The sequence below is a fragment of the Sinocyclocheilus grahami genome, unplaced genomic scaffold (genome assembly GCF_001515645.1).
Source record: "Sinocyclocheilus grahami isolate Dianchi unplaced genomic scaffold, SAMN03320097.WGS_v1.1 scaffold409.1, whole genome shotgun sequence".
Classification (NCBI taxonomy): Eukaryota; Metazoa; Chordata; class Actinopteri; order Cypriniformes; family Cyprinidae; genus Sinocyclocheilus; species Sinocyclocheilus grahami.
Genome location: NW_015505588.1, coordinates 152,853 through 163,972, shown reverse-complemented (window position 1 = coordinate 163,972; position 11,120 = coordinate 152,853). Strand labels below are relative to the sequence as shown.

Sequence of the window (11,120 nt, the reverse complement as noted above, 5' to 3'; positions counted from 1 at the left end):
ATTATATTATATTATATTATATTATATTATATTATATTATATTATATTATATTATATTATATTATATTATATTATATTATATTATATTATATTATATTATATTATATTATATTATATTATATTATATTATATTATATTATATTATATTATATTATATTATATTATATTATATTATATTGTGGGGTATGCTGTAAAATATTTTTGGAAGTTGTAAATAAAACAAAGATTATTATAGTATTCTTTACAATAAAATACTAATTAAATTTTTCACAATTTTTAGATTTAATACAATGTGTTTCTTGTCATTTCCTTGTAATTGTTTGTGAAATTTACTAGCAATTTCTGATTTAAAGTTGCTTCTACGCCATTTTTATTTTTCAGTGATTAACTACAATCTGACCACACTGGCATGTTGGCATTGTCTTATGATTTACAGTTGAATTGCAGCTTTATGGGTTAGTAAAGTTTGACCTTTTTTGGTCTACTGTTTTTGAATACCACATATTTAGACATACCACTCATTTGACATACTTCTTTTTACATATTGTATAGTAACTATAAAAGGCTGGGCTGACTCCTTTATTTTGCTGTTTACATGAGCTTTTTGCTCTAGTTTATGTGTGGAATAAAAAAAAATTGCTTACGTGACTTTCATCCATCCTACCCATATACTTGTTAGAAACAGAAATCAAAACTCTATTAGAGTATTACGGTGTCTAAATAATCCTTGTATAGAGTGGGGTGGTCTCTGTGTTGATTCATCTTGATTGACAGTATTTTCTTTATATCATCAAATTTATTCTGAACTGAGTTACAGTTGGTGGGTTTCTCAAAACATATTAAATGACCTGGAAAATGCACTGTTCGTAGGCAAAAGGGTGTATAGTAAAGTTAGGCTTTTGTCTAAGAATGGATTTTTAATTTAACTGCATTATCAGCAAGGTGGTCAGAGTATGAGCGAGTGAGAGAGAGTGTGATTGGACATGGGGGAAGAGCAGTGAAGGTTACATTAGGTAACTCTAAGTACTCAGCTACATTTACATTGCCAAGATAGATTAGATTCAGATAAGCTCATAGCAAGCTCTGATACTTCGGCTGAGAGATTGCTCTGGTGTAAAGGCTCTGTTGGATTTGTTAGAGAGATAAATATGATAGCGTGAGAGTGAGGGGCCAGTGGCCAGTTTGGTTTTAGCTTGGCACATGATGTTGCAGCATGGCACTCCGAGTGCCCTTGAGAACAGCAAAAATGCTGCCAAAAGGCTAAAACTAAAATATTCACCCAAATTATAAAACCTCCTGACATCTATTTGACATAAGTAAATAATCTGTCTAAAATCTGATCTACGGTCATGCAAAGACTACTTTACACTTCAAAAATAATACTTTGGCTGAACTTAATTCAGTTGTGAACAGTGTTTACACACTTTTGATGGGTTTTCTTCCAATTAAGATTGAATTGTGAACTCAAATGAAATTCTTTGTTTTTGATAGTTTTCTCTTCACATGAAGGTTACATACTTTCCTGACAAAGAGAATGCATTTGGTTTAATTAATTAAACAGTAAGAAATACATAAATAACTACATTGCTTTCTTTTATATATACAATAGAAGTTTATGCAATGTCCCCTTTTTGATAGCTAATTTAATGAGTGTGTGTAGCAAAAAGTACAAAATGCTTAATCCATGCTACTTGACTCTCTTTTAACAGAGTCTCTAGCTCTAACTCTTCCACATACATACATGGACTGCATACAAGTAGAAATGCTTTAGCGTGGTGTCTGGACTTCATGCATCATGTATCATCCCCATTATGCAAGCATATAGTGAGTCCTCCTCAGCCCAAAATCCCAGCAGAAACATGGACAAGAATCCCAGCAGTCTGACTATGAAATATTCATGCTGGTGCCATTCCTATTCATGGCTGGCAGAGAGCTGGGCTTAATCGAGAACACTTCTTCTTGTGTAATAACTTTGCACTTCATGCCTTCATAATGGGAGCTGATTGTCAATAGACATGAAATACCGATCACTTGGAGTTAAATGATTTGCCGGTTCCCCTTTGATATTTCCTCTATAGATGCAAAACGTATTAGCGGTCTCCATGAGGTGAAAGATTGAGTCATTTCAACCTCATCTAACCTTTAAAGACTTTCTGTGAGATATCACTTTGCTCCGGACATGCTGGGAGAGTGCGGTAATCTGCTGAATGAGTTCAAATGACTTTGCAGCTTTGGTATGTATGAGCATTGACTGTTATTAAATACAAATTTGCTTTATGATTTAAATCATAGGGAAAATAAGGCATTACACCTTCACTATAAAGAATGCAATTTAAACTTTTCCTAATTTCCTAATTGTTTTGATGCTGATTCATCACACGCAAGTTAATTATTGGGTTATCCTGTAATTACAGAGGGAAACAAAGCTCTTACAGGGATATGAAAGGCAAATTTCTTTTGATGTGTGGAAGCATAAAAATGAGAGCTTGGTTGTCTGTAGTCCCTTACACTGTCTGTGCATTTGCTGTAGGGGTGGGCGATATACCGGTAGACACGATTAACCAGTAGAAATTTGTCAACCGGTAGAGATTTCTGACTATCGTCTCTATCGTGGTTACACGGTCATGTGATGTTGCTGTGCTATGTGGTCATGAAAACTTTTTTTAATAATTGCGGTTTAAAAACAAGTGATTTTAAGCTGTTGAAATGCAATCAGCAGCAAAGTGCTATATGCGTGCGTAGAGCACGGGAGTATTGAATGGAGTTATTTTTGGCGCTTTATAGGCCTTGAACAGTTAAATGGACTTGTATGTATCAAAATGACAATATTTGCAAGTATCCTCATAAACACAGTAATTTAGATCTTAAATGAAAGCAAACAGCTGAGAAAGAAAACACACGTGTAACAGTATATTGGATCCAGGCAGCTCTTAAAGTGACAGCAGTCTAATATTCCTGCTGTTTGTCATATTAATCAAACAACAAAAGAGAGAAAATCTCTTACTGCTCTTGGCTAATTCACTTTTGTAACTTTAATAAGAAGAAATATAGGCTATATTTAATTTACACAGTGAAGAATTAGGCTATACATTTGATTGCTTTATACAATGTATGTAACATTTCTTATTTATTAGTTGTTATTGGAGTTTTTTTGTTCTATTGCTTGTAATTAGTTTCTTATTCTTATTTAATCGCTAATCGTTTACTTGTCTTCAAGTAAACTTTGCTTTTTGAAATTTAGGCTAGCATATTTTTGTGATATTGACACTTGTGACAAGAATTATGAAATTTTTATGGTATCAAAACATTTGATATCATAAAGACCTTATTTAAAGCAAAAATAACGATATTGTGATATATATTGTTACCGTGAAATAAAAATACTCAAGTCGTGATATAAGATTTTGGCTTACCCCTAATTTGCAGTATGACAAATTTGTGTATTTTGACTCCTCTGTGGCTCTTTCTGTCTCATACTTGCTCTTAGACCTGATGCAAATAAGGCTTGGTCTAGTTCTGTTTTTGGTATAGTTTTTGTAGATTTGCTGCATTTATATAATGCATACAAGTACCTAACCATCAACAGGCATGCTAAGTGGTCTGTGTTGCTGAAGTAATTTAGTCATATACAATATGTAGAATATTGCTTTGCAGAGTTGTTAAAGTCTTTGAAAAGACGCCATTATCATCTCTCTGTAAACCACAAAAACTTGAATTTGTGAAAAAATGGTGATACCATGCAGATGCATGTTACATGTTTAGACTAAAGGTATGTGTACAGGTATGTAGTGTTTCTATACAAATTGGCATCGCCAACTACTGGACCCGCATGCAAAATACAGCTTTTTTAGTCGCTGCAGATCTGTGCGAATGTGGACTGTTTTGACAATGTTGTCGTCTGTACACAAAATCTTTCAAGAACAAAGGACAAAGGAACAACTTTTCCATTTTTAGTACATAGTTGTCATGTAAATGTCCCCTGGCTGACAATTACTGAATAAAACAGAAAAAAAAGCTATACAATATTTTGTCATAAAACAGTGTCTGTTTACATGACTTCATATCACAATAACTTATGTCTGTCCTCATCCTCAATAACAAACAATGTTCCCAGGTCCCACCCAGTTACCGTATTGCAAGTGTTATAGCGTTGCATCTGAAATCTCAGTTTTCTGTAATTTTATCATAGCAGCTGAAAGCGATCATATAATAAGTTGACAAGAGGCAGCAGGCAGTGCTGTCACCATTAAAAGTTGGAATCATTTTGGAATAATTCATTTGGCAGAAATAACTGCAGGCATAGAGATGGAAAAAGCACTGTGCTCTGGTCTCATCAGACATGATGCTGCACTCACTTATTAAAAGTGCAACGGAGTCCTGGAATGATGGTGTGGGGAGATTTGTGGATTAATGTACAATTTAGAGCCCTACCTCCGTAGCACTTTGAATTATTTAGATCTCTCAACCGAGGGGGCTGTCTATGCATACATAGTATTGAAGCTGGGACGCTGTGGAGAACGTTCAGGGGAACTTAGGTTTTCATAAGGATTCCTGAGGAAATTAGGCCATTGTGCTATGGGAACACTGTGAGCTCAATGCAGGAAACATCTGATTGCATTATTATTTCCAAGTCAAGAAGTGGTAAATTTGGGTTGCTCTCGAAAGCCTTATTTTTGAATCCATCATCTCTGAAGTATTTGTGCCAGAAATATGACGCATTGCTTTGCGCTGCATGTGTGCTTTGTACCTGTAATAAGAGTGGCAAATGTATCCTTAGAATGGGCATCCCACAGTTTTTATGATATTATGTTATTCAAAAAAGGCTATTTTCTCCACATGAGGTTTAATTTTACCAGTACCAGTACCTTACTGCTCCATTCAGCTGCCTAGCAGGAACCATCAATGGCACAATAACGTTGTTTGAGGTTCTACATACAGGCCATTCTGGGCTGTGATCATGTGTCCTGGACTTTTAATATTCAAGTGCCTCAGCAAAAATGTTTTTTTTTTCTTCTCAGGGTTTAAATGATGATATTTACAGTATATTTTTGGCTAGTGCTTGCCACATTTTCACAGTAATTTTTACACTATAGTCATATAATGTATTACTTACAACTAGATTATTATAGTTAACAATATAAACAATATACAATATAAAACAAAATAATGTTGAAAATGTTAATATAACTGATATAACTGCAACTTTAACTCAACTGAGATTATAAATGAGTTCCCAAGGAAACATTTTTCATTTTCTTCAACTTGTACTAAGATAACTAAGACTAAATCTGAAATAAAACATAAAAAACTGTATAGACATTAAAACAACTAATAAAAATGACACAAACACAAACATACTACAAATTAAAAACACAAATTAAAATAAAAATGGAAAATATAAAAATAACAACTAATTTAAACTATTAATACAATCTACAATAGTATCTAATTGATAATAATTAATTGCTTTATAATTCATTAAATAGCAACTCTATAATTTACATAATTAATTGTAAAGTACTAAACGGCTCAGCTCAACACAATCACAAATATATCACAATGCTGCAGGCTATGTTTTTTTCTGTAAAAATAAATAAATACATACCAATCTGAATACAGTATTTTTATGTTACATATACCATAATTATCTCTTAAGCAGTAAAATAACATAACCTAATCATTCAAACCCCCACTGGAGTAACAGAGTTAATTAGATCTAGGCAGCATGTTAAATGTAGTTATGGGAAAGTGTCCATTATCCCATTAATTAAAATGGCTGTGACTGGACTTAAAAGAAAGTTTATCCAGAGTGTAAATGCTCCTTATGTAATGACGTTTTTTTTTTTTTTCTAAGGAAATATTTATTTCATTGTTATCCCTATAATAGTCCCTGTTTTCTGGTTATTGACTTCACTTGGGTCACACGGTGGTCTCCTAAGGTGTAGGTGGAGAGATATTATAAAAGAAGGGCGTATGAAAGCGACGCTGTGCTTATGATAATGTCACCCGCTCAATTGCAGCACTGACCTTCTGCTATCCAGAGAGAACGAGAATAAAAAGATAAAACAAAGCAAAGAAAAAACACCTCTCTATCAAAGTCTCATAAAAGCACCCTTGGGCAGAGGTGCTGCTGGCACAAGCATCTTTGAGCTGACCGGAGATCATTTTTACAGCAGGGCTTCACCCCACACAGAGACTGAGGAGTGAGATGGATTTTTCATGTCTCAGCGCTCTCTGTATGTGCTTGGCATCATCCAGCAAACACGTGTGCCATCTTAATTATGCTTGCTTGCTGGGAAACAGATAGCATGGTGTATGATTAACAACTAAATCCAATGCATGGCAGTTTTCTTGCATGAAAATTAACATGGTTACATGCAGTCTGCTTAAGTGCCAAGTGCTGTTCTGCACATCAAGAAATGTGCACATTAAAATGTGTGAGAAAAAGTATTTTAACACTTAAAAAATACAGGCATCTCCTCTTAAGAAGCCAAAATGAAAATTTTGCCATTATTTGGTCACCTTCAGGTCATTCCAAACTATAGTATATTAAAGGGGTCATATGATGCGATTTCAATTTTTCCTTTCTCTTTGGAGTGTTACAAGCTCTTGGTGCATAAAGAAGATCTGTAAAGTTGCAAAGACTAAAGTCTCAAATCCAAAGAGATACTCTTTATAAAAGTTGAGTTAACCACGCCTACCTAAAATCGTGGTGAATAACACCTTTTTATTTGAGAAATGAAGAAGTGTATCAGGACTGGATCAAACACTTTGATGAGTCTGTTGGTAATTTAGTACTTTCTCCTGTTTATTGTTGGTTTCCTCTTTTCTGATAGTTTGGAATGAGGATAAAAAGATAAAAAAAAAAACAAGCAAATAAGTTCAAACATCAGTTCAATATCTACTATTTCCTGAATATCATGAAATTCAAGATGGCCTCCTCTGATGACGTCATAATATGCACAAGTATATTTACACCCCACATAAACTTTCGGTCATGCCCAACATTTTTCTAATTTAAAGTATGTCTCTATCTTTAAGCCCTTTGAAATTTTGATGTCAAAATCCAGCATTTTTCCCAAAAATCCCTGGCGCCTAAAGGATTAAGTAGCGGCCTCATTGAGCACTTGCCTAGACCAGGGGTAGGCAAGTTCGGTCCTAGAGAGCCGGAGTCCTGCAGAGTTCAGAGCCACCCCTGAAAAAAACCTCACCTGCCTATAGCCTTAGTAATCCTGAAGACGTTGATTGGCTTGTTCAGGTGTATTTGATTAGGGCTGGAGCTGAACTCTGCAGGACTGCGGCTCTCTAGGACCGAACTTGCCTACCCCTGGCCTAGACAGTGCTATCTGCCCTGCCAGGGTAGTAAGTAGATAGTCCTGTCTGTCACTTCCTTGGTGCTCTCCCACCATGTGGACAGGCATGCGCGTGATTGGATTTCGTTCCCCAATGTGTCCCCTAGGGGGCGAAGCATTGAGTTCCCTAGAAGGGGAATGTCTCGGGTTACGCATGCATGTAACCATGGTTCCCCGAGAGGGAACGAGATGCTGCGCCCCCTTTGCCATGCCTTCGGCCTGCCTGTCTACATCTCCTTCAGACAGCTAAAGTGGATGACGTATTTAGCAGGTGCCCTTTTATACTTCCGGGCATGACGTCATGGGCCAGGTGGGTCAATAGATTTGCGTTGTTTCACACGTGCTTCAGACACCGGTCATGCAGGCTGCATTCCCCAGCATCTCGTTCCTTCTCGGGGAACCATGGTTACATGCATAACCCGAGACGTTTCTTTTCTTCTATACGGAATGAAATAAAACCCCATTGTCATTGCCCAAGTTTAATTTATTTATATATATTATACATCAAATCACTTGAAGAGTTTCATTACACACACACACACACACACACAGAGAGATAGAAGCCCACAAGAAATACCAGACAGGTAATAAGTATTGCAATGTGTTTTCTGTAAAAGGAAGATAGTTCAAGATGTGTACTGTTTGATTCTCTTTGTTTTACTGACAAAACAGACAAAAATCAATAGTCTACAATCTACAAGCAGGACGAGGCGTCATGTCAAATTTGAGCTCACACATAATTGAACTATGTTTTGCTTTGATGTAACTTTTGTGAAATGCTTTGTTTTCTTCCAATTAAAATGAGGAATAAATGTTTTACTAAAACTGTTTTTGTTTAACTTAAAGTTTGCATTTTCAGGCCCCCAAAACACTGTTCTCATGTAACGGTCAAAGGGCATAAAAAGCTTTTTTTAGTTAAGTGGTGTCGTGTGAACACCTAATTGTAAGAATTCTGTAGTGCGTTGACATTGACATAGTTTGTTGTCAGAGTTTTTGTCAGAGTTGTGCAACCTACCTGTCGCAAAAATTGTCCTTGACTTCTCTTATAAACCAGCATTTTTCAGTTTAAACTCTAAGGGCCAGATTTACTAAACAGGGCAAATTAGCATTAAATCGCAATTCTATAAAAGCGCCGATGGGTGGGGAAAATTCTGTGGCTAATTTACTGACAATGCGCACATTAAAGAACACAGACGCAGACAGATAATTCCCAGACCAGCACAATCTACCAAGAGCAGCGCAAATTACCGCCTGCTTTAAGACATGCATTTTTTGGCCATTAAATAATGGCACAAATACCAGTAATTTGATGAATACAAATGTTTTAAATCGCATTGCGTGATTCATTTTAATACTCTCTTCCCATAAATTTTGCATCTGAAAGGGAAACTCCTTCAAATGCATATTCAATAAGGACAGGCGCAAAAATAACTGTGTCCATGCCTTTCAGCTCTAATTCTTAACTGCAGGTCTGACAGTACTATTTTAATGCCATAAGACGGTTTGGGCTGGAGCAAGCTGTTAGTAAATCTGGCCCTAAAAATAGATCAATCCAAAATGAATGTTTGTTGGCAAACATGCTGAAGATTAGCCAATAGCTGTAAATTATAAAGATATTTTGAAGAATGTTTCAACTTTTTGTGTCTACACAATGAAAGTCAGTGGGGTCCAAAACAACACTAGATACCACTGATTTTCATTGTATGGACAAAACAGTTTTCACATAAGAAAGAAAGGCATGCAGACTGGAATGACAAGAGGGTTAGTAAACGATGAAAGAATTTTCATTTTGGGTGAAATATCCTTTTAATACTAACCTTATAGTGGATTAAAATAGAAACAAGCAGATAACTGTGACAAATAAATTTGAATATGGACACTTCTAAATTAATCTTTATAAAGACTATTGATTATAGTTAGTAATAAAACATGAAGTTTTCCCTACAGGAACCCATGAAACAGAGCAATGGCTCATTGTGACAGATTATTTGTTGTTAAAATATAATGAATCCAAATACTCCTGAGAGATATTGCCACTTTCAGTGGTGCTATACCAGCTGTTCAAACGGCCACATATTTTTTGGAACAAGAACAAGATTTCCAGCCTCAGCGTATATGCTAATGTCCTCATAGCTCATTACCAGAAAGCTAAAACCATTGATTTTCAAAGGCATTTAAACTATTCTGGAACTGCTGTGGCATAATGCTAACAGAGCTAGCTTGACCTCAGTAGCCTCCGGCTCTGTTCCCTGCAGCACTTCAATTTTTACTCCGGGGCTTGAAAGAATTTCCATTAAATTACTATCTCACTCTCCATTTGACGGCAGAATAATATTAAAACCACAAAACTGAGAACTGTAGTTAATAGTGATTTTGTTACTTTCTACGTCACCCACTCACAAGCTGATGCTGTATGCAATGTAAAATAAACAAAGAAATAGAGAAACAACTGCTGATCTTTGTCTCACTGATTCATTTACATGTAATTTGATAAAAAACTTTGTTGTGTCTCAGAGCTCACAGGTGTTATTCACCTCAATTATATGGAGCAATGCTTGCTCTTTTATACATCCTCTCCCTTTCCTCCTCCTCCTTCTCCTCCCAACTTCTTCTTCTCCCTTTGTTCTGTATGATTTCTCCTGTAGAGTGACTCAGCTGGGCTTAGGGAGATCCAGCTGTTAGACAAGCTGTGAGGAGAACTTTGGCTCTTAACAGCCTTTGCAGCATCTGTTAATGGGGAATTTTTCTCTCTCTCTTTTCAAACTTAACAAGTTCAGCAGGAACTTCTGAGATAAACAACCAAGAATGTGTTGTTATATCGGAATATACACTAATGCAGACTCTGCTTCATGAACATGCAATTAATGTTGAAATAGAACATTGCTAACTTTTCATTGAACTTTAGATACTTTCTAATTAACATCTTGCCATCTGTTTGTAGCGATGTGTCGAAAGTCACTTTTGTAAGTAAACGTCTACGAAGAACATAAATGTAAGTGAGGACTGTTATTATTATAATTTTTTTTTGTAAAGGAGATGGTGCTTGTTCAGGCTAACTGCTCTGTTTATGAGAATTGAGTGTTTTAAGTATTCAAAGTAATTTGATGTAATGTTTTATGCAATCAAAAAACAAGTTGGACACCGGCACCAGCACCCTATTGGTAGAAAAGCTTCTCATTTGTTTATAGCTTTGGGAAATCAGCCTCTTCTTTTCACATCCAATCCACAGAGACGAATCAGTGACAATGCAGCTAGCACAATTGTGAAACAGTCGTTTTCTAGACAGTTACAACCCAAAGAGCATATTGGCTGACTGCCATATTGTAAGACAGCTTTATGCAGTTGTAATGTTTTTATTATTTATTAGCTCTAAAAAGGGGAATATTTATGATGAATTATAACTGGTTATGATTCATAATAAATATTTAGATTATATCTTCGAATTAACTGTAGCAGAATCAATATTACAATTATTTGATCTGTCCGTCCACCGAGCAGACAATATAATCATTCATCAATTCAAGGAATGTTTATTTTTATGGCCACGGAACAATAAACTGTCCTTCTGTGTGCAGTGCTAGCAGTAATTTAGCAACCAATGTAGCAAGGGTTCAACACATTCATTGACTTCGAACTGTGAACAGCAAACAGAGACAATCCGTTGTGAATATAAGGGATTTAATAAATGAAACTATATCTAACATATAACTAACTAAAACATATATACACAGAATGAAACAAAGTAAGGAAAAGAGAGAGAATAGGAAA

At 35.6% G+C, this 11,120-nt stretch overlaps 1 long non-coding RNA gene across 1 annotated transcript in view; it reads right to left on the bottom strand.

Annotated features, from left to right (window-relative positions):
• The window catches only part of LOC107550861 (uncharacterized), a 21,738-nt gene extending 16,607 nt beyond the window's left edge, over window positions 1-5,131 (bottom strand). Inside the window, exon 1 of the long non-coding RNA XR_001604708.1 lies at window positions 5,117-5,131. This is a non-coding gene — a long non-coding RNA (uncharacterized lncRNA). The remainder of the gene's footprint in view (window positions 1-5,116) is intronic.
• Window positions 5,132-11,120: the final 5,989 nt, after the last annotated feature.